The sequence below is a fragment of the Anguilla rostrata genome, chromosome 5, assembly GCF_018555375.3.
Source record: "Anguilla rostrata isolate EN2019 chromosome 5, ASM1855537v3, whole genome shotgun sequence".
Classification (NCBI taxonomy): domain Eukaryota; kingdom Metazoa; phylum Chordata; class Actinopteri; order Anguilliformes; family Anguillidae; genus Anguilla; species Anguilla rostrata.
In genome coordinates, this window is record NC_057937.1 from 61990610 (window position 1) to 62010360 (window position 19751).

Sequence of the window (19751 nt, forward strand, 5' to 3'; positions counted from 1 at the left end):
AAACGAGCCGCTCGCAGCGAGAGGCGGAGGATTCTACAGCTCAGCGCCGCTACAACAAAAACGCCAACAGCATTCTCCCAATGTAAACAGGCTGAGAGAGAGAGAAAGAAAGACAAAAGGGACAGGAAGAGAAAGAAGGGGACAGACTAGAGACAGGAGGGCAAAACTAAAAGAACTAAAAGCGTACTCACACATGACTCAAGTCTGTACGTACTCAACAGGCACAAGCAAATGAGACCAATTACTGTAAGCCCCCCCCCCCTCATATGTAAACGGAGCTGACCTGGTCTGCTCTGGGTAACAAAGTCCATGTGTTATTTTGGGATTAGGATAAATGCATCTCAAATAGTGCCGTTTGAATAAGTGGGGGAACAGAGCTGCAGGTTTAACTCCAGTCCTGAAGATCTACGTTTATGTAGTTTTCCTTCAATCAACAGACAAGTTGGGCCGTTGAAGCAGGTCGTGTGGACCTGTTAGCCAATCAGTAGCGTAAAGGAAGGAGTACTGAGGCACAAAAAAACCAAGCGGGCACAGTACAGAGCTCGGGTTTGAGCTCCCTGTGCTTCAGTTTCCTTTTTGTTGTTGTGAGCGAGAGACAGAAAGAGAGAGCGAGAGTTCAGGCAGTCCGAGCAGGGGGGAAAAGAAGAGAAGGAGCGTAGCGTAGCGTAGCGTAGCCAGCCGGACCGCAGCCGTTGCCGTGGAAGTTGCGTTGCGAGTGAGAGCGGTACTCACAGCTGTTGCTGGGTGACGCTGGCTCACCTTCTGAGGACGTGGTGATGGGCTTGGTGTCGGGCATGGAGAGGGACACGGGCCGCACGCCGTGGTGCGGGGAGGGGGCCAGCACCGGGGCGAAATGGCCCGGAACCTTCCCCACCTGGCTGCTGCTGTTGGGCTGCGGGACAGGCAGGATGGGGCGGGGTTAACGGGAGAGGTCATACAAGGTCAAGCTGACACGTCGACATTCAGGCACTTACTGTAACAGTACACGTGTTCAGCAGTTGTCTACGACCATGAAATGCACTTTTTTTGTACGTCGCTTTGGATAAAAGCGTCTGCCAAATGAATGTAATGTAATGTACAGTAACTAACTTACAGTAAGTAACTCACTGCTTTTATCCACAGAGAATTACGCAAGTGAATACGAATGAACACACACACTCACACACACACACACTCACACTCACACTCACACTCACACTCTCTCACACACACACACACAGCCAGAGCAGAACTGCCTTTGCAAGGATCCCCCAAAAGCCGAAACCTTTGGAAGGCCTTTGTGAAAGAGAGGGGGTCTCAGCAGGACTCCTTAACAAGAATAGAGTGCTTAATTAGAGCGTAATATAACCTGCATTAAAATCTCTCTGGCAACCCGCAGCATGGTTACACACAGTGTTATGTGCACAGATTCCCCCCAGTGCCCTGGGCCTCACAAACCACTCCTATCTGCCTTCTGCACTGGCTACTGTGGCCTCCTAACCCCAAACAACCACTGTCCAATATACAGTATATATACAACATAACCCCTAACAACCACTATCAGATATATACAACATAACCCCTAACAACCACCATCAGATATATACAACATAACTCCTAACAACCACTACCAGATACATACAACATAACCCCAAACAACCACTACCAGATAGATACAACATAACCCCTAACAACCACCATCAGATACATACAACACAACCCCTAACAACCACCATCAGATATATACAACATAACCCCTAACAACCACCATCAGATACATACAGCACAACCCCAAACAACCACCATCAGATACATACAACATAACCCCAAACAACCACCATCAGATATATACAACATAACCCCAAAACCATCAAAACATCACACCATTCAGATATATACAACATAACCCCTAACAACCACATCAGATATATACAACATAACCCCTAACAACCACCATCAGATATATACATAACCAACACCACATCATATAACAACCCTAACAACCACTATCAGATATATACAACATAACCCCTAACAACCACTATCAGATACATACAACATAACCCCAAACAACCACCATCAGATATATACAACATAACCCCAAACAACCACTATCAGATATATACAACATAACCCCAAACAACCACCATCAGATATATACAACATAACCCCAAACAACCACTATCAGATATATACAACATAACCCCTAACAACCACTGCCAGATACATACAACATAACCCCAAACAACCACCATCAGATATATACAACATAACCCCAAACAACCACCATCAGATATATACAACATAACCCCTAACAACCACCATCAGATATATACAACATAACCCCTAACAACCACCATCAGATATATACAACATAACCCCAAACAACCACCATCAGATATATACAACATAACCCCTAACAACCACCATCAGATATATACAACATAACCCCTAACAACCACCATCAGATACATACAAAAACCCTCAAACCTAACCCAACAACCACCATCAGATATATAGAACATAACCCCTAACAACCACCATCAGATATATACAACATAACCCCTAACAACCACCATCAGATATATACAACATAACCCCAAAACACCACTGGCGCAGATATTTAGCTGCACAAACCCATAACCCCCCCAACACTCTTGCCCCATCTCTCTCTTCCCCCTCTCTTCATCTTTCTCCATCCTCTCTCTCCTTTCTTTCTCTCACTGTCCAACCCTGTATCTCTTTCCTACTCATCCCACTCTTGCTCTCTCACTTTCTCTTTCACTCTCCCTCCCCCTCCTTTTCTTTCACACCCTTCCTCCCTCCCTCCCTCTCTTATCCGCCCCCCCGCCCCTTTCTTGCTTTCTCAGAAACCACACAGCAATTTTGTGGTCAGGTTTTTTTTTTTAATCGTGTGAACGGCTTAATCATTTCCAAAAAGCCAGCACTGCACATGCTGTGCGTTTCCAATCTCATGAAAACAACTCTAAAAACAGTCAGCAACGTGCGCTGACGTCCCTGCAGTTATATACTTACGGATGTGTGTGTTGTGCTGAACTTTTATGGTTTTCTTATTCTTTTAGCGTGAAAATACATACATTTTTCTACCGCTCTTTTATCGCTGAATAACCTGACCCGTGTTTCAGCAGAGGCGATGTACTTAATGGGTTAACGCAATAAAACAGCCCAGTCTGGGGGGTACCACATCCCCCAAAACACGGGTCTTAGATTTCTCACCTGTATGGCTGAGTGTCAAGAATGTTTCAAAGCATCTGAACCCCCCCCCCCCCTCACCCACAGAATAATACGTGGATATTCTCAATAGTTTTTCCAGCAGTAAATTCTCAGTGTTGAAAGCCTCTCAACGTTGTGAACGCACAGTGTGAAAACTGTGAGAGGGAAAAGGGGGAGTCTTTTCATTGGAGAGTTTCAGTGCGAGGTTTATATATGACACGCACACGCAGGAAACATACAACACATTCCCGAGAAAACGCCCAGGAGGCGAGACATTTCCAAACGCCTCCGCATCCCAGAGAGAGTTTCAACATCAACAGATACTTTCTGTCATAACAGAGAGAGAGATGGAAGTGAGAGAGAGACGAACAGAGAGCGAGCGACAGAGAGAGATGGACAGGGAGAGAAAGGGAGAAACTGAGATTCATATAGAGAGAGAGGGATGGGCAGAGAAACAATGAGAGAGAGAGAGAGAGAGAGAGAGAGAGAGACAGATGGACAGAGAGCGACAGAGACAGATAGAGAGAGATGGACAGGGAAAGGGAGAGTGAATGAGGGGGGACAGAGAGAGAGAAAGAGGGAGAAACAGAGAGATAGACAGTCAGTACGTTTACATGCACAGTTTAAATCGAGCTATATTGATATACCGACTTTGAAAAATTTGGCTTCGTACGATTTCAGTCGGACTGTGACGTTCACATGATTTTTAAAAGTCCAGTTTTAGCCGGACTAACACAATAAATCGACTTTTTCAAACATCATGTAAACCCACTGAGTGATAGAGGGAGAGACAGAGAGAGATAAACACAGAGAGATCAGCCATAGCTGGGTGTGATGGAGAGAGCAGAAGATCAGCCACAGCTGGGTGTGATGGGGAGAGCAGAAGATCAGCCACAGCTGGGTGTGATGGAGAGAGCAGAAGATCAGCCACAGCTGGGTGTGATGGAGAGAGCAGAAGATCAGCCACAGCTGGGTGTGATGGAGAGAGCAGAAGATCAGCCACAGCTGGGTGTGATGGAGAGAGCAGAAGATCAGCCACAGCTGGGTGTGATGGAGAGAGCAGACTCTGAGCAGCGCTGGGATGCCCGTGTAATAAAGTCATCGCTCATCGCTCGTGTTTGTTTCTTTCCGCGCGGCTGTGAGCGAAGCAGCGCGGCGTCTCTCTGTCCTCCTCCCGGATTTTAATCTCCCTGCTGCTGCAAACGCAGCCCGAGGCTCCGGGCTCTGCGGGCCATTGTGAAAATAAACACAGAGGAAACTCATCACCGTAATTATTTTATTCGTCTTTTAGTAGCGCTGACGGTCTGGGGGCCCTGGGATTCGCCGTCTGGGGTGGGGGGGGGGCGGAGCCACGGCTCGCCGCGGTAAATCTAAAACACATGCGTTCCCACGGAAACAACATATTTCACGCTAAGCGTTCGATGTAATGTCAGCTTGGCAAATCAATTGGCGCGCGCACACACACACACTGCAGCCCTGAACGCCTCAGTTCCTGCGTCTCATTTCCTGTGTCTCTTGGCCGTTTTTGGCCTGCTGGATGTTCACAGTGATGAGCTGCACCCGCCAGACACAACACTACAGCCCGCCTACGACCAGCACGTTCAGCGGCTTCCAGTACGCTGTGACTCAGCGTAGACACGCCAGCCAGAGGGAAATTAATGCTGCAATGGGGGGCAATCGCCTGGTTTGGGTTTTCCCAAAATGAGTACATGGGGATCAGTGGTCACCCGGATCCATCCCAGGTTCTGAGGAGCCGCACAGCGTGTTAATCCCCTTTCAGAGTAACGGATTCTGTGGTTAAAGGAAAAGCTTACAAACTCACCCCCCCAACCCCCACCCTAACCCCAAACCCTAACCCTAACCCCAACCCCAACCGCAACCCTAACCCCAAACCTAACCCCAAACCCAACCCCAAACTCAACCCCAACCCTAACCCTAACCCCAACCCCAACCCCAAACCCAACCGTAACCCCAACCCCCACCCTAACCCCTAACACTAACCCCAACCCCAACCCTAACCCAACCGCAACCCTAACCCCAAACCTAACCCCAAACCCAACCCAAACACAACCCCAACCCTAGCCCTAACCCAACCCCAACCCCAAACCCAACCGTAACCCCAACCCCACCCTAACCCTAACACTAACCCCAACCCCAACCCCAACCCTAACCCCAACCCCCACCCTAACCCTAACCCTAACCCCAACTCAACCCCAACCCCAAACCCAACCCAACCCCAAACATAACCCCAACCAACCCCAACCCCAACCCCTACTACAGGCCACTTTAAACCAGACTTCGTACATGTGGACTGTACTGGACTTTTCAGTTTACAAATATTAACTACAGGACACACGTTTTAGTGTATTTTGGGCCATGAACATGATCTTTGAGAGTCCAAAATGCTCTGCTTGTCTGGGGGGGTGGGGGGGGGGGCGGTAAATCATAAATAGGTGTCATAAGTTTTTTCTACAGAAATACCAGGTTGCAGGAGTTGATTCCAGGATACCAGGGTGGTGCAGCAGCTACACTCTTGAGCTCATAGTTCAGAGGTTTGGGGGTCAGACCGAACGCCTCAATGTAAACGTGCACAAGACGTCCCGTTCCTGAGTTTTAGGAGAAAAAAAAAAAACTGGCAACATGCGGGAGGAGCAGAGCGGCTAACGCGATTAGCATTCGGTATCGAGGAAAAGAAAACAGATGGGGGGGGGGGGGGGGTTCCAAACCCCGGAGAAGGGCCGCTCGTTTCCATGCCGATCCTGCTGAGCACGGGGGGGGGGGGGGCAGAACAGCCGCCGGCACCGGATCAGTCCGGCGCGAGGACCACCGGATGGCGGTAAACTGAATTATTTATTTTCGGCAGAGCGCAGACGAAGGAGGGAGTGGAAGTGTGTTTCTGAGCGGCAGTAAACCTCAGCGATCAAAGTGGGGGGGGGGGGGGGCATGAATCCATCAGCGGCATGAATTATTCCGGAACATTCTATGCCGGATCGCTGACCGGGCAGTTTCCGCGGGGAAAAGGAGCGAGCGTCCCCGCCGCCGCAGAGCGGCTCGCTGTCAGCCAATCGGCTTTTGGATCTTATGGGTGACCTCAGAGAACCCCTAACGCATACAACAACCAATCAGAGTGCAGAGAGGCAGATGAGTGACGGGGTAAGTCAGCCAGGCCACTCCCCCAAGAAACACCCAAACAGCAAGCCTCAGAACCAGTGGGGAGAGGGGAAAACTTTTAGGGGGTGACTGTAAACCCTATTGAGGGTATCCAAAGTTCCTCCCCACACAAACATCTCGCTTTGGCTTTCAGTGATCCGGCCAGCCTTGGAGCCTCTTTTTCAAACCATCTGCATTTTTCAGGCCGGTGTTCACACCAAACCGTCAAGCTCCACCATGAGGCTTCCCGGAGAGACTCCACCGTGAGGCTCCACAATGAGGCTTCCCGGGGAGGCTCCACCGTGAGGCTTCACTGAGAGGCTCCACCGCGAGGCTTCACCGTGAGGCTCCACTGTGAGGCTCCACCATGAGGATTCACTGAGAGGCTCCACCATGAGGCTTCCCGGGGAGGCTCCACCATGAGGCTCCACCGTGAGACTTCAGTGAGAGGCTCCACCGTGAGGCTTCACTGAGAGGCTCCACCGTGAGGCTCCACCATGAGGCTTCACTGAGAGGCTCCACCATGAGGCTTCCCGGGGAGGCTCCACCATGAGGCTCCACCGTGAGACTTCAGTGAGAGGCTCCACCGAGAGGCTCCACCGTGAGGGTTTTGGTTTTGGCGGGAGTGACGGGAAGGGGCTCACCTGGCCGCTCTGCGTGCTGGACGGGTCGTACGACGGGACGTAGGACTTCAGCGCCTCGGGGGGGTTCAGGTGGGGCGGGTAGCGGATGGTGGGGTGAGAGAAGTAGCTGGTGGGGGCGGGGGGGAGGATGCCGGGTGCCGAAAACTGCAGCGGCGACGGCGGGGGCGGACTCCTCGTGGAGATAACTGGGGGGGGGGAACACAGGTAAACACGTCATCAACAACAACAACATCAGCTGATGTCAATCAGTCATTTTGGGGGGGGGGGGGGGGGGCACACACCCCTGGTCACTGAAACAAAGGTTCTAAGGCAAAGACCCTGAACCTGCACTGGATTAAAAAAAGCAAACAGAAAAAAAAATTGAGAGCTTAAAAACAGCTTTCAGCAACTTTTCGACAGGAGACCGTCTGTAACCGAAGCCAGCACTCACAACATGGCCCCAGGACTGAGTGCTGGAAACCCTGCCCTGTAAGGATGCGATTTCCCAGATTTTTTTCCCCCCCTGATTAATCAGGGAAAGCTCATTTTCAGACCCCAAAATGTCCCTGGGGGGGCCACTGAATAAATTTTAGGTTCAGACTTCATTCCAGAACGTTCTCCCCAGCTGTCAGCAGCGAGTGCTGGAGCTCTCGATGAGCCCCACTGCCTCCGGCAGAGAAAAATCTGGATTTCCTGATTAATCAGAGGGGGAAAAAACATCCTGAGGAGGTAAAATCATCAGCCACAGTGGGACCGATGACCGTCAGCGAGTCACGGGGGGGGGCGTGGGGGGGTCATAAAAGTGGACCAGACTGCAGCGACCGGAGCGACAGCAGCGATGAATACGTAGTTTCAGCAGCAGGAGATGATTTTTACTGCTGTGTCCAACCCCCCCATAACCTGTTATCATGTGTTCCTGTGTGTAATACCTAGGTGAGTGCTCTTACTACATATACAAATATACACCCCCCCCCACCCAAAATTCTTAGGCAGTGGTTCTTACCACCCTTTGACTCAACGCCCCCACACCAAACCCAAAAAGATAAGTCTTATCACCGTGTCCCACCCTGTGACCCCCCCCGAGTAGATGGCTCTTACCACTGTGTCCAGCGCCCCCCAGGGCTGGGTGGTGGTGCTGGGGGAAGGCGCTGATCCTGGGGGAGGAGTCCTGGGGGGAGGTGGGGCTGAACAACGGCTTCTCCGGCTTCTTCATGGTGGGGGAGGACATGTCACCTGGGGGAGTGGAGAGGAAGAGGGGAGAGAGATGCTGTTAGTGACCAGGGCCCTCACATGACCTTACATTCACATGACCTTACGACCCCCAACTCCCCCTCACCCCCACTGCAGGTTTGATACCTTGGTGCAGCACTGCTTTTCCAACCTTGACAGAAACACCTCCTAACCTGCAGCTCCATGAATTACACAGCTGTATGAGGATAACCCTATGACGGTAACTGGATATGGGTAACATGTTTAGAAACTGAGACACAGGGGGGGGGGCTCTGTCCAACTGAGGGATCATCTCAAGTTGACAGTGAAGAGCCAGTTGCCTGCAAGGAGAAGCTAACAGAACAGCAGTGCTGGTCCCCCCGCTTTGCTGATCTGTGGTCACAAACGACCAGCAGACAGGATCAGCAGCTGCCAGCCCAGCCCAACACGGGGCAGAGGGAGCAGCCCAGCCCAACACGGGGCAGAGGGAGCAGCCCAGCCCAACACGGGGCTGGGGGAACAGCCCAGCCCAACACGGGGCAGAGGGAGCAGCCCAGCCCAACACGGGGCAGAGGGAGCAGCCCAGCCCAACACGGGGCTGGGGGAGCAGCCCAACCCAACACGGGCAGGGGAGCAGCCCAGAGGCGGGAGCAGCCCCCAAGCAGACCAACACGGGGCAGAGGAGACAGCAAAGGGCTGGGGAAAGCCCAGCCCAACACGGGGCAGAGGGAGCAGCCCAACCCAACACGGGGCAGAGGGAGCAGGTCTGCTTACAGATCGTTCTGGAGATTAGGCTCGTCTGCCAAGAGGAAGAACAAAAAAAGGGTGGTTTGGGGGGGGAGATAAAAAAAAATCCTGAACTGACAGGAGGTAATGGTGCGTGTGAGGCAGTGTGTCTGTCTCTCGCGCAGCGCATAGCTCTGGCGGTGTCACACATCTCCGCGTCAGTAAAACATTTTCAGATGTCCAGACTTTGCTTTCTTTCCCATCGCTGATGCACACTGAACAGAGAGAAAGCCTCTCCTGAGCCGATACACAGAGAGACTCTGCACGCACACACACACACACACACACACACACACACACACACACACAACAACGCACACACATAGCGACGCACACACACCACACCACACACACACACCGCACGCACCACGCACCACACACACACACACCACACGCACACGCACACACACACTAGCACACACACACCACCACGCACACACACACCACGCGCACGCACACACACACACACACACACACACACATACGCATGCCACACACACACACGCACACCACACCACACACCACACACACACACGACACACAGACACACACACACACACGCGTGCACATACACACACACACATACGCGCACACACACACACACACACACACACATACGCGCACGCACACACACACACACACACACACACACACACACACACAACACACACACACATACGCGCACGCACACACACCCACGCACGCACACACACACACGCACACACACGCATGCGCACATTCACACACACACGCACACACACAAACATACACACACACACCCACAGAAACACACACGCACGCATACAAACATACACACAGAAACACATACACGCATGCGCGCACACACACACACACACACACCCCCACAAAAACACACAGAAACACACACACACACACACACACACACGCACATGCACACACACTCTCACACACACACACTGCGTTGCAGAGAGAGATGTGAACTCATCCCCCTGTGGGACAGTAAGGGATGTTTTCTGAGCTGATAGCAGCTGCACACTGAGACACGAGCATTAGCGACTGCTAAAAATTAAGACTTCACAATTATGATCAAAAACAAATAACAGCCTCAATTAAATCTGTTTTACACCCACTGATTAAAAACCAAATAACATCCATCCGGCCTTATCAATACCGCTTATCCTGAGCAGGGTCGCGGGGGGTACTGGAGGCTATCCCAGCATGCACTGGGCAAGAGGCAGGAATACACCCTGGACAGGCCACCAATCCATCTCAGGGCACACACACCATTCGCTCACACACTCATACCTATGGGCAATTTAGTCTCCAATTAGCCTACTTGCATGTCTTTGGACTGTGGGAGGAAACCGGAGTACCTGGAGGAAACCCACACGGACACGGGGAGAACATGCAAACTCCACACAGAAAGGCCCCAAGCTGAGATTCGAACCCACGACCTTCTTGCTGTGAGGAGACCGTGCTGCCCACTGCACCACCGTGCCGCCCAACCAAATAACAGCTTCAATTTGTTCTTAATGAATTCACGTTAGTTTTACACCTACACTTATTGCTATAGAACAGTCAGCAATTAAATACCTTTACAAAGAAAAGAAGTTGAGCGTATGAGAGTGTTTCAGCGTTTAAAGCAGAGCTCTGGCTGGGAGAGGAGTGAGGAGCCACATTTCAGAAACGCAGCAGGGCAAAATCCCCAAAGCCGATATTTCTTCATTGCAAACAGCTGTTTGTTATCCTGGCTTTCCCAAGCAAAGCACACTGCAGCGTGCCAAGCATGCAACAACGCCAGGGACCCCAGCCTTCAGCGGGAGTGGGGGGGGGGGGAGCGGTGCAGGGGAGAGGAGGAGAGGGAGAGGAGAGAGAGAGGAGAGGAAGGAGGAGGGAGGGAGGAAAGGAGAGGGGGAGAAGAGAGAAGAGAGAGAGAGAGAGAGAGAGAGAGAGAGGAGAGAGAGAGAGAAGAGAGAAGAGAGGAGAGAAGAGGAGCCGGCAGGAGAAAGAGCAAGCACGAACGCCCTGGTGCTAGGCAGATAGTCCATGCTTAAAAGTCTCGGCACGATCTGTAAGTTCACCCCACTGCAGTTATGGAGGACAGTTGGAGGCAGGTGGAGAGCGAGCCAGGGGGGGGGGGGGGGGGGCGCTTCCTGCTACGGCCTCATATGGAATTAATATTTTTCCCATTTTCTCTCTAATGTTTTCTTTAACAAAACAAACTTTCTCAGGAACAGCCTCTCCTTTCTCTTACCCCGGCCCCCCCCCTCTCCCCCCACCCCCCCCTCGCCCGCAGCGTTTAAACGATGACATCACCGAGCTGCTGTGTCAGCAGGGCAGTATTTGGGGGGGGGGGGGGGGAGGAGGAAGGGTAGCAGCCGTTTCAGCGCTCGTTAAGAACGAGTGAAAAAATGACACTGTGGGAACATTCTGTACCAGCCTGTACCCCCCTCCCCCCCCCGCCCCGCCCCCTCAGTGGAGCCCCAGGGCAGGTTTTCCCCGCCCCCAGCCCCCAGCGCGGGGGAGAAGCGGAGCGACACGTTCGCTGCCGCTTAATTAAAAGTGGCCGGGTCATGTCGTGTCGTGCGAGACTTCTGTTGCAGCCGTTTCCCCCCCCCCCCCCACCCCCCCAACCCCACCCCCACATGCCCCCCCACCGCCGTCAAAGGAACCGTGCAACTGCAACCCCCCCCGCCCGCCCCTCCCCCACGCCTGCCTCCGAGCAGCCTGTCAGCGATCGCTCTCCGGGGACCCAGGTCATGTGACCCACCAACTGGCTGGCCAGCTGTCGGGAGAGCGGGACGCTGCCTGGAGAGGCCCGGTTCAAACAGGCACCGCCGACACCTGTCTGTGTGGCACACCTGTTCCACCACCCCCCCCCCCCCAACCTGGCCCCCCCCCCCCCCGAGCCACTCCACAGTTACATCATCAAAACCCTCACCCTGCTCATCCCAGCCCATTGAATACACACCCTACACAGTCTGTCATCTGAGCGATCTGCTCTGTGAGCTAATCACCAAGGCTGAGGTGTAATCTGAGAGTAAAACACCAAGACTGAGGTGTAATCTGTGAGTAAAACACCAAGACTGAGGTGTAATCTGTGAGTAAAACACCAAGACTGATGTGTAATCTGTGAGCTAATCACCAAGACTGAGGGGTAATCTGTGAGTAAAACACCAAGTCTGAGGTGTAATCTGTGAGTAAAACACCAAGACTGATGTGTAATCTGTGAGCTAATCACCAAGACTGAGGTGTAATCTGAGAGTAAAACACCAAGACTGAGGTGTAATCTGTGAGTAAAAAACTAAGACTGAGGTGTAATCTGTGAGTTAAACACCAAGACTGAGGTGTAATCTGTGAGTAAAACACCAAGACTGAGGTGTAATCTGAGAGTAAAACACCAAGACTGAGGTGTAATCTGTGAGTAAAACACCAAGATTGGTGTGTAATCTGTGAGTAAAACACCAAGACTGAGGTGTAATCTGAGAGTAAAACACCAAAACTGAGGTGTAATCTGTGAATAAAACACCAAGACTGAGGTGTAAACTGTGAGTTAAACACCAAGACTGAGGTGTAAACTGTGAGTAAAACACCAAGACTGAGGTGTAAACTGTGAGTTAAACACCAAGACTGAGGTGTAAACTGTGAGTTAAACACCAAGACTGAGGTGTAAACTGTGAGTTAAACACCAAGACTGAGGTGTAAACTGTGCGTGCCATCTGATCACACATTTCATGCAGTCTTGCAGCCAGAAGCGGATCATGCACACGCAGTATGATCTCTAGTAGGAACAGGGTAGCAGAACGGGGCTATCTGAGGAAACACAGACATTGTCCTCAGTACCATGTGAACCCTGTGTGCTAAGAGATGGGGAGGGGGCTCACGGGTGCAGAGGGAGGGGGCACAGGCGGGGTGTAGAGAGAGGGGGCACAGGCGGGCAGCAGAGTAATCAACTGAAAGCACAGAGCAGTTCCCTCAGGCTTCAAGGACACCTTGAAGGGGGGTGGGGGGGGGGTCTTAATGGACATTTACAACTCGTCCTCTGGAGCACATCATCACCTGCTGATCAGCACTATTCTCCCCGCTCAGGAAAACTAAACTTTAACGCCTCTCCAGCTCCGGCTCACTCTGAGCGGTTTAACTGAGGTGAAGCTCTTCCATTGACGGGACGTCCCGGGCTGCTCTCCGAGCGCCTCTGTTTGGGTTTTCGGAGAGCAGAGGAAGCGGCTTTAGCACCACGGCTGGGTCACGCAGCCACTTGAGGTGCTTTAAATATTTACACACCGCCAACGTTCGAGAAAACACCCCAGAGTCAGGTCCTAGAGAATTTCTCCAAATGTGTTACTAAACCAAAACATACACTCAACATTTCTTTTTTTTTAAACGACAATAGACAGTCTGCCCTCCCTCTGACGGGGGGGAGGGGGTCACAGAACAGACGGGCCCGTGGAGGGGAATCAAACCCTCGACCCCCCCATGTTAGGCAGGAGACTCGTAGATGGGTTCAAAGATGGCTGCCCTGCGAACTGCACTGCACATCTCCCCAAATTATATACATATATAAATCACCATCTCGCCACACTGTTCTTATAGCATGAAGAATGTCTGAATACTGGTGAAAACAGACGCTTTAAAAAAAAAAAAAAACTCTCAGTATTCTTCAGGAATCATGCCGGTGGCTTAAGGGTTAAAGTACTGTTGCCACAGTTATGTTTATGTTTTGTAAACCCCCTCCCAATTCCCTTAGGGGGGGAGCAGAGGGGGGTTTCCAAATGTTCTGGAAAGAACCTTCGCAGCAACTTTCAGGGCAGCGCTGGACCTTCCAAGCGAGCGGTAGGAATTTGAACAGTTTTGCCGGGACACCTATAAACCGCGGGTGAACCTGAGGTCGCCTTCACCCCAAACCAATCAAAAGCGGCAGACCCAGGAACCGAGCTCACCGCCACGCTCACGAAATCATCCTTTCATTGGGCTTTTACAGGTCCCCACAGAGTATTTCAGATATTTATTCAGGATTGTGTGTAGCCAGCGCCGCCCCCCCCCCCCCCGCCCACTCGCCCCCCACCCCCCCCCCCACCTTGGTCGCGCTCGTGCCAGTTCCTGCTGCGGGGAGTTGGGGGAGGAGTAGAAGTCTCCGGACGGGCTGGTCTCCATGTTGTCCTCGATGGCGATGGTCTTGGGCCGCTTGCTGCACGGAGGAGAGGGAACGGAGGGAGAGAGAGACAGGCTCGGTTTTTCGGAGAAATGAACGGCGACCGCAGTCGCTACCCCGCGCCCCGCACCGCTCAGACCAGGGTTCCAGCGGCCCGTCTCATTTCAACTAAATTCAGCCGGATCAGGGAATTCAGCAAAATCAATGGGACAGCTGCCCATCACATTGCATGAGGGATTATTTTACAACTGTTGTATAAAATTTTGATCCATTTCTCGGGATGGTTGGGTTGCAGTGCAACTGACAATGAACCCAAGCTCAAGAGAACACACCAACAACCAGATAGAAGTGGAAAAAATACTGATTGAAAGTCATCAGCTGCTGGGGGGTAATCTATACAGCTGGGGGGTAATCTATACAGCTGGGGGGTAACCACCCCATGACCCTGGTCCTGTTGGGAGCTGGTACTGGTTCAACAGCTGCTTTGATCCATCTGCAGAGTAACAGTGGACCCCAAACGACCCAGAGGCTCTCCAGGACCAGGGTTAGGGGGACCCCAGCAGACCCAGCAGCTCTCTGGGACCAGGGTTAGGGGGACCCCAGCAGACCCTGCAGCTCTCTGGGACCAGGGCTGGGGACCCCAGCAGACCCTGCAGCTCTCTGGGACCAGGGCTGGGGACCCCAGCAGACCCTGCAGCTCTCTGGGACCAGGGCTGGGGACCCCAGCAGACCCTGTGGCTCTCTGGGACCAGGGTTAGGGGGACCCCAGCAGACCCTGCAGCTCTCTGGGACCAGGGTTAGGGGGACCCCAGCAGACCCTGCGGTGGGCGTGGCACTGACCTGCCAGGCGGGGAGGAGAGAGAGCGGTGGAGCCCGACCCCGGAGTTCAGGTCGTGGTAGTACGGCTGGCCGGCCATTTCTGCCATGGAGAAGTTCACCCCCGTTGCCTGGGTGATGGGCACTGTGGAGACACACACACACACACACACACACACGCACACACGCACGCACACACGCACACACGCACACACACACGCACACACATTCACACGCGCACGCACAAATGCACACACACACAGACAAACACACACAGATATTTACTTGAAAAGAAGTTACACATACCACATGCAATACAATATAATGCAATACAATCTTCAATGTCCAAAAAATATTTAATTGAAAACATTACAGTAAAAACTGAAAAAATTATTTAGCTTTTATTTTTTATCATAAACAAACATACAAATATGGAGTACCCTGAACTGTAGGGAGGAGCACTGAAAAACAAGGTCATCCAGACCTGTAGAGGGCAGTGTCAGGGCAAAAGCAAGCTAACCCGCATTATTTATTCACAGAATTACATGCCTGGCAGACGGCCGTAGCCAGGATGAATAACAGGCCCACAAATCTGCTTATCTGTTTACACAGCTGGATATTTACTGAAGCGGTCGAGATTCAAATCCTCACCGCACCTCAAAATCTGTCTATCTGCACCCCCAAACCCCAAAGCCCAAAGCCAGCTTTCACAAAGCAGTAGGACTCCATTACCACAGCAGTCCCGGAAAACCAGCCCAGGCTGGAAAACCTGCACACGCCCAGAGGTTCACCCCCCCCGCCCCGCCCCCCCCCCCCCCCACCACACCCCACACACACACACCCCCCACCTGCTGGTTTCAAACTCCATTACACTCCAGCCTGTACTTAATAAGCACCTGAAAATGGGGAGGCAGTATGGGTATGTGGAGCAGCTCACCATGCGCAGCCACATCTCTGACTAAAGTAGGAAAACAAAAACAAAATGGTCCTCCGGAGAGGGGTGGCAGTGGCGGGCTAAATTTAATTAACCAATCAATTACTTGATTAATTAATTGGTTGGTTGATTGACTGATAATTCAATTAAGTAATTCAGTAATTATTGATTGATTGATTTATTGACTGATTAATTAAACAAAAGAATCTGAAAATGGGAGTGTTGATCCAGGATGAGTTTAGCTCACGGCGGCTAAGGTTAGCATACGGGCAGAGGAGACCGCATCCTAGATTAGCACTTCCGCTTCGATGAGCACAGGAGCTGATCTGGGATCAGTCCTGCCTTCTCGCTCATGATGGATGAGGTCAGGAGCAGACGAGGGGAAACCTGATTCTAGATCAGCGCTTCTGTTCCGAGTGGGGAAGGCGGACCTCAAACGAAAAAAGCATTCTGTGGGACCGTCCAGCCCGCTGTACGACAGCCGGTACAGATTAACCCACACGCATCTCACCATTAAACTGGGTTTGAGCAGAGATTAACCCACACGCAGCTCACCATTAAACTGGGCTTGAGCAGAGATTAACCCACACGCAGCTCACCATTAAACTGGGTTTGAGCAGAGATTAACCCACACGCATCTCACCATTAAACTGGGCTTGAGCAGAGATTAACCCACACGCATCTCACCATTAAACTGGGTTTGAGCAGAGATTAACCCACACGCATCTCACCATTAAACTGGGTTTGAGCAGAGATTAACCCACACGCAGCTCACCATTAAACTGGGCTTGAGCAGAGATTAACCCACACGCAGCTCACCATTAAACTGGGTTTGAGCAGAGATTAACCCACACGCATCTCACCATTAAACTGGGCTTGAGCAGAGATTAACCCACACGCAGCTCACCATTAAACTGGGTCTGAGCAGAGATTAACCCACACGCATCTCACCATTAAACTGGGTTTGAGCAGAGATTAACCCACACGCATCTCACCATTAAACTGGGTTTGAGCAGAGATTAACCCACACGCAGCTCACCATTAAACTGGGTTTGAGCAGAGATTAACCCACACGCAGCTCACCATTAAACTGGGCTTGAGCAGAGATTAACCCACACGCATCTCACCATTAAACTGGGTCTGAGCAGAGATTAACCCACACGCATCTCACCATTAAACTGGGTTTGAGCAGAGATTAACCCACACGCATCTCACCATTAAACTGGGTCTGAGCAGAGATTAACCCACACGCATCTCACCATTAAACTGGGTTTGAGCAGAGATTAACCCACACGCATCTCACCATTAAACTGGGTTTGAGCAGAGATTAATCCACACGCATCTCACCATTAAACTGGGCTTGAGCAGAGATTAACCCACACGCAGCTCACCATTAAACTGGGTTTGAGCAGAGATTAACCCACACGCATCTCACCATTAAACTGGGTTTGAGCAGAAGATTAGCGTTCAGTTAGTATGCAAAGCAGCTGTTTGCCTTCGAGGGGGAGCCGTCAGGGAGAAGGTAGATCCGAACGCATCGCTGATCCGACCTCGATTGCTGGTTAAATCTGCGCAGAGACGCGCCCAGGCGTAACCTGTGGGAAACCGGACCGCTGAGTGTCGATGACCTCCGCAGCCTGACGCTGGCGGTGAGAGACTGGGATTGTTTCACGGTCGCTTGCAGGCCTGCGCACTCAGTTTGCGTGAGGAAGCTTTTCAGCGTCTATAAAGGCCCGCATAAAAAAGTTCAAACATCTAGGGTTGTCTGTGCATACTGCGCAACGCAGGTCCAAATGCGTGGGGGTGTGGAATAATGGTTAGGGAAACCAGGCTTGTAACTCAAAGGTTGCAGGTCTGAATCCCTGGAGGAATCACAACCTTGAGCGAGACAGACTGAATTTCTTCAGTAAAATATCCAGCATGTAAACTGATCATACATCAAAATGTTACACAGCAGGCTAAATTCCAAAATGCAAATGAAAGAACTTTGCTATTGTGATGTCACACTGCTTCCAAGATGCAAATTCTAAAACCTGTCACACCGAATTCCATCCAATCAAAGCAAGATGACGCGAGTTAAGGGTAAAGACTGCTTGTGCATGTAATAGCAAAACGGGCGTCATGATAACAGCTAACCGGACATGTGCTGGGTCACATGCCACATTGGCACTTGTGGGTCTCAAACTAAAACCCTTCTGGTAACACTCCTGTAGAACTTCACTTTTATTATTATTATTATTATTATTACTGGTTTGGAGCTGGTGAGCATGTGGCGAGGTGGAGGGGGGGTGTCGGGGGAAGGGGGGGGGGGAGGGAGCTTGCTCTGTTGTGGCCTGTGGTTCGTCCGCAGTGTGAAAACAAAAGCCAGCTGGCCAATCAGCTGCAATGTCTACCCTCTCTGGCAGGCACACAGTCCACAGAGATATTTTTGGCAATTTGGGAGGCAACGCACACACTCATGCACACGCACACGCACACACACACACATGCCAAAGGCTGCAGCACAATAAATGTGCTTTATTGGGGGGGGGGGTATCAATCACACACTTCCAGAGACTGAACGAATTTCACCAGCACATTCGAAAGGCCACCACAACCTGGAGGTACTCAAACTACATCCCTTCAGACGCTCTGCTGGAAGCCAATGACCGGCCCTTTGGGAAACCTCTTTCCCCTTCGCTTTCCTAACTGCCAATCAGGGTCATGTGACCAACCATAGACCAACGAGGGCCTGCGCGGCGACAGACTGAAGGCCCCGCCCCCTTCCCTGCAGAAATGCATGCTGGGAGCAATAAGGAAGGCCTTACTTCGAGACACCCGCACCAGCTCGGACACGCTGAAGACGCCGGACTTGATGAAACTGTCCTCCAGGTAACCTGAGGAGAGAGAGACGACAGGAGAGGAGGAGGTGAGAACGGGACAACTGCCATCAGCTGAGTCACCAAAGACACCGGCTCTGCCCACTAGTCCTGTATGAACGCTCTTATGCGCATTACTGTGGGTAAGAGTGTCCGCTAAATGTTAACTGTAAAAGCGCGATCACAGCGGCAGAGCAAACTCTCAGCAGAGCCGGGCTGATGCCAATATCAGATTAAATATGTTTCAAATAAGATCTTTCCCAAAACTGGCATCGTCACTGTTCTCTTAATCATATAATCCAGCCGGTCAAATATGGGACTTCAGAAACAAAATTCCTGTCAAGCGAGGAAGAGCATTTAAAAATAAGCATGTGTAATGCAGGTTTAACTCCATTCCAGATGTTTTGGCCCTCCAGGACTGGAGTTAAACCTGCAGACACTGCGACACTCCAGGACTGGAGTTAAACCTGCAGACACTGCGGCCCTCCAGGACTGGAGTTAAACCTGCAGACGCTGCGGCCCTCCAGGACTGGAGTTAAACCTGCAGACACTGCGGCCCTCCAGGACTGGAGTTAAACCAGCAGACGCTGCGGCCCTCCAGGACTGGAGTTAAACCTGCAGACACTGCGGCCCTCCAGGACTGGAGTTAAACCTGCAGACCCTGCAGCCCTCCAGGACTGGACTTAAACCTGCAGACTGAGTCCTCTTACTGTCCTTTATCCCCTTATTAAAAAAAATGTTAAACCTGCAGACCTTGCAGAGCAGCTGCCATCCAGTGACGTAAAAAAAAACAAAATAAAAAACTGAATTCCCAGCTGAAGCAGCTGCTGTGACCCCACAGAACACATGTGAACTCTGCCGGGCTCAGTGTTATCCTCGCCTGGCCCCGGGAATCCCAACAGGGAATACTCCCGGATCTTTCCGGAACTTTCCCTCCGCCGCCACCGTGCCTCGGGTTTAACGCTCTGGGGGCTGGGGGGTTTTGGGGCTCTGGGGGGTATTAGAATTTTTTCCCCTTGACTGACCCC

The 19751-nt window shown here is 51.7% G+C and overlaps 1 pseudogene; it reads right to left on the reverse strand.

Moving 5' to 3' along the window:
• LOC135255880 (nuclear factor 1 B-type-like) overlaps positions 1 to 19751 on the reverse strand; it is a 116995-nt pseudogene that overhangs the window by 24736 nt on the left and 72508 nt on the right.